Genomic DNA, 5,512 nt, shown 5'->3' with positions numbered 1-5,512 from the left:
GACTGAAGACAAGTCAGTTATAACACCTGCTGTATGAGCAAAGGCAGAGAACATAGTGTTCCCTTTGTCAAACCATTCTACATAGCACTACTTCCAACTCCCCTCTTGATCCCAGCCCTTGATTTCCCAAATTCAATGTTTGGTGTACCTAGGTCATTACTGAATTCAGCTTTCTGGGTCCTTTAATTTGCTGTGTAGGTACTCTATCCTAAATGTGATTAATTGCAAAAAAAAAAAAAATAATAATAATAATAATAATAATAATAATCTCTTCAAGAAACCTTCATAACAAAATACCAGATTCCCCACTGACAAGAAAAGGGGATCAAGTTTAACAGGCCAGAATAGAAGACAAGGAGTCTGGCAAAGCATAGAAGGCACATGACAGCTCTGACCTCAGACCCCTATGCTAAAGGAGTCACTGGCAAAAAACCCCAAGGTATAAGAGCTTAACTGTCCAGAGTCAAGTGGGAAATGAATGTGTCTTCCCATCTAGTCATCCTCTGAGCTCTCAGCAGACCTTTCATCTGTAGCCACTTTCCAATTTGTGCATTTATCTGTCCTCTCCTGTATTTCATCGTTAGCCAGGCTAACCTCACTCAGAATGATGTTCTCCAGTTCCATCCAATTACCAGCGAATGATAACATTTCGTTCTTCTTCACGGCTGCATACGATTCCATCGTGTATAGATACCACGTTTTCTTAATCCATTCGTCAGCGGTGGGGCATCTTGGCTGTTTCCATAACTCGGCTATTGTGAATAGTGCCGCAATAAGCACGGGTGTGCAGGTGCCTCTGGAGTCATCCCTTTTCACAGTCTTTTGGGTATAGCCCCAAGAGCGGTATTGCCGGATCAAACGGTAGATCGAGGTCAAGCTTTTTAAGTAGCCTCCAAATTTTTTTCCAGAGCGGTCGTACTAGTCTACATCCCCACCAACAGCGTACGAGGGTTCCTTTCACCCCCCCCCCCCCCCGCATCCTCGCCGACACCCGTTGTCGGTGGTGTTGGCGATGACGTTGGCTGTTCTGACAGGGGTGAGGTGGAATCTCAGTGTGGTTTTAATTTGCATTTCCTTTATCGCTAGAGACGGTGAGCATTTTTTCATGTGTCTTTTTGGCCATTTGAATTTCTCCTTTTGAGAAAGTTCTGTGTAGTTCACTTGCCCATTTCTTTATTGGTTCATTAGTTTTGGGGGAATTTAGTTTTTTAAGTTCCCTATATATTCTGGTTATCATCAGTCCTTTGTCTGATGTATAGTTGGCAACTATTTTCTCCCACTCTGTGGGTGTTCTCTTCAGTTTAGAGACCATCATCGCTTTTGACGAACAGAAGCTTTTTAGTTTTATGAGGTCCCATTTATCTATGCTATCTCTCAGTTGCTGTGCTGCTGGGGTTTCGTTGAGAAAGTTCTTACCTATACCTACTAACTCCAGAGTACTTCCTACTCTTTCCTGTACCAGCTTTAGAGTTTGGGGTCTGATATTAAGATCCTTGATCCATTTTGAGTTAATCTTGGTATAGGGTGATAGACATGGATCTAGCTTCAGTTTTTTTGCAGACCGCTAACCAGTCTTCCCAGCAGTTTTTGTCGAAGAGGCTGCTATCTCTCCATCGTATATTCTTAGCGCCTTTGTCAAAGACAAGTCGGTGATAGTCGTGTGACTTCGTATCCGGGTCCTCTGTTCTGTTCCACTGGTCTTCGTGTCTGTTTTTGTGCCAGTACCGGGCTGTTTTTATCGTTATTGCCTTGTGATACAGTTTGAAGTCAGGTACCGTGATACCTCCTGCATCGTTCTTTTGGCTGAGTGTCGCCTCGGCTATCCGCGGCCTCTTGTGTTTCCATATAAATCTCACGGTAGATTTTTCGATCTCTTGCAGAAACCTTGTGACTTCTTCCTGTACTGCTATGTGGTATTTAACTCTGGAGTTCATGCGTGTTAACTTGCAAGAAAGAGTGCTTCAGACTGTGAGGGAAAATATTCTGCACGAGTAAAGCCAGAAAATGGTCAATTTAAAGGCTCTGGACAGTCTGTAGAAAAATTCTTTTATTTTTTCAAGTCACCTGCAGAAATAAAGGAATGTTGCCTATCATTTTATCTTATTGACATTTCGACCTGTATTGCCCAGCATTGTTTTCCTTGGGACACGTGCACGTATGTTTACATGTATTTTGTTAAAATTGGGTTAGAGCATGTGTAGTGAGTTGTAGCACATTTTACCAACTAAATGAGTTCTGTGAAAATAAAGACTCTTTTGTAACATTGATGTAAATGACTCCAGGATAGTCCATGGTGTGGCCGTATAATTTTTTCCACGCTTCCCATGCTGAGGATGAGGAGACTGGAGACAGGGAGGTTAAGAAGAGTGGCCCACGATCAAAAAGGAAGGGCAGGACCCAAACCTGACTCACCCCGAAGCCTACACCTGTGGCTTGCTGCACCACTCTCCAGCTCTTTCTGTGATTTGAGAGAATCAAGGACGATTTTCAGTTTTGTGGCTTGTCAGTGGCCTTGACTGGCTCATCCTCTCTGCCGGGACTCACTTCACGTGTGAGTAGTTGGACCATGAATCCTCGCAGAGGAAGATACCAGGCTTCACCAGGAAATGGGTCCTGAGGCAGCCTCAAGATCTGAACGAGGCAAGTGCTTGCAATTCCAGTTACTTAGGAGGCCACAGCAGGAGTATCCAGGTTTGAAACCAGCCTTGGAAGCATAGCAAGTCCTCATCACAAAAAACAAACACGGATGAACCAAAAAACCACGGGGCCGGTGTCTCTGCTGTGACTCCTGGTCTGTCCTGTCCTGGCCAGTGTTAGCTGTGAGCCTAGCTCTTGCAGCTGTGAAACGAAGCACATGCCCACATGTCTACATCCGTGTTTGACTGCCTCAAGTAAATTTATGTATAAAAATGTCCTTATGAATATCATTAAGTGGTACGTTAACATGGCTACTTCTCTAATTGCCTTAATTTTCCTAACACAGATTAGGTATTTCTAAATTAATTCAGGACCATGATTCGTGGTATTCTGACTGTGGAGCAAGTGGGAACCAGCTCCGGCAAGGCCGACTGTTTGCACACACGATGGGAGCGACAGGTGACGGGGATACACACAGGTTCTCATCTGCGAGAGAACCGGTGGGGTTAGGAAAATCCAGGCCATCGCCATAGAGCTGAGTCCTTACTCCAGAACTTTCTGTGATGACGGAAGGGTTTCTCTGTGATGGGCACCTGAGCACATGGGATGTGACTGGCACAACCAAGGAGCTGGACTTTAAATTTCACTTATTTTTAACTAATTTAAATATGAATAGCTAATGTGGATAGCAGTTTCCAGAAGGAATGGCACAGCTCCAGAGCAAAAGTGGATTTGTTCAGTGATTTCAGGTTTTTAGCTAAACTCACAAGACCAGCAAATCAGTTGAGTTTGCCTTTACGATTCTGAAATTCCAGCCACTGAAGCCTTCCCATGATTTCTGTCTTTTTGCTTTTTCGTGGTGCTGGGGATTGATCCCAGGGCCTTTCGATCTCTTTAACGAACGTCATTGGAATTTTGATGGGAATCGCGTCCAACACGTAGATGACTTTGGGGAGTACCGACATTTTTACTGCGCCGATTCTCCCAATCCACGAGCACGCGTACGTTCTTCCTAAAGCTTGCAATCGTCCGCTATCCTCATCTCCCCCCACCCACCCCCACCCACTCCCCCCGCCATCTGCCGCGCGCGTGCGCGCACAAACACACACAGAGAGAGAGAGAGAGAGAGAGAGTTGACCTCAGGGCCCCATGCTCACCAGGTAGACAACTCTACTACTTGAGCCACGCCCCTAGCCGAGTTTTTGTCTTTTTGTTTGTTTTGGGTGGGTGTGGTGTGGTGTGGTGTGGTGTGGTGCTTCTTCTGGGTGGCCGGGGGACAAGATGGCTGGCGGGCCAGGGCAGAAAATGGCGGGCCTTCGTGTGTCAGCGGGGGAGGGGAACTAGAGTCGGAACTCGGTGCTTCTGCGCTCCAATCGCTTCAGTGCAATTGGGCTTCCGGTCCAGTTCGCTATGGTTATTTTGGAGAAGAGGGGTCTCTGGAATTATTTGCCCAGGCTAGCTCATGCCTCAGCAAATCAAAGAAATCAAGGATTTCCCGTTCACAGCAAGCCAAAGGGTGCCAGTGTGCGTGAAGTTTAAAGTTCACCGCACAGATAACCTTTACACCTGGATCATCAGCAGACAAGGAGAAGGCAGAGGGCAAGAAGCAGTCACCTGCTCCCAGCTATGGCAGTGAAGGAGCTAAAACGAAGCAGACACACAGAACCGTATTAAAATTTGGAAAAGAAAAGAGGGGAACCCTGTCCCCACTTTACTCTTTTCTATCTCAGCAAACTCTCTCGCTGTACACTAAACTGAAAGAAAGAAAGAAAGAAAGAAAGAAGAAAAGCAAAGGGCTTGTGGCTCAGGAAACAAAACAAAATCAAAGGAGATTGCAGTTACCTTCCAAATAAAGAAGGTCAAGTACCTTTTATTACATACATATACCTAAAGAAATGCTGACATAGAGTTCACACTCCAGGGGAAAACAGAAAGAAAGACATTACAGAAATACCAGAAAGATACTCAATCATCAAGTAGCTATGAGTTGAATGATTCTCATATTTGCAAACAGACTCTGTGGCAATTCGATGTTTTGTAAAGGGAAAACAGAGGCAGGTGTCTTTTCCCTGTTTCACCAGTTTGAAATTTGAGGTTTCAATGTTACCGTCCCCCACACCACAACAATAATATGACAAAAAGAAAAAAAAAAAATTGCTTTTTTTTTTTTTTTTTTATGCCGTAGGTCCCGCAGGGCATTCTAATACACGGCTAAGGTTGTGACTCCTCACTGAGTCCACGTATTCCAAAACTTATAAGAAAATTACTGGAAAAATGGGGACTCGGTACTTGGCGTCTGTCAGTGACAAATCAAACACCCGTGGTTGCTGCGTTACCAGGTGCCTACTTTCATTCATTACAACCATCTCATTGTAAGATGAAACCAACGAATGGAGTTTTTTCTAGGGCCGAGAAAGGTTTAAGTAATTCAGCAGCGGTATCAGCCAGGCACCAGTGGCTCACGTGTGTAATCCTAGTTACTCAGGAGGGAGAGATCAGGAGAATCCAAGTTCAAATCCAGCCCCAGGCAAATCAAATAGTTCCAGAAAACAGGGCTGGTGGAGTGGCTTAAGGTGTAGGCCCCGAGATGAAACCCCAGTACCCATCCCATCCCCTCCACCCCCCAAAGTTCAGAGATATTGTCAAAGTGCTACACGTGTGCTCATCGTCGCCAAGCAAAACTACTGCTGTATTAGATGGAGTTCCCTCTTTATTTATTTATTTTTTCTTTCCGGACCTGGGGTTTGAGCTCCTTTTCATGATGCAGCATCTCGCACAGGAGCCGTCTACATCTTGTTTAACGCACACACGCACAGGAGCGACATTTATCGACGGACCTTGCTCGGCCAAAAGACAAGAAAAAAACTAAAGAGAA

This window comes from Castor canadensis, chromosome 3, assembly GCF_047511655.1.
Source record: "Castor canadensis chromosome 3, mCasCan1.hap1v2, whole genome shotgun sequence".
Taxonomy (NCBI): domain Eukaryota; kingdom Metazoa; phylum Chordata; class Mammalia; order Rodentia; family Castoridae; genus Castor; species Castor canadensis.
This window is presented reverse-complemented; position numbering follows the sequence as displayed.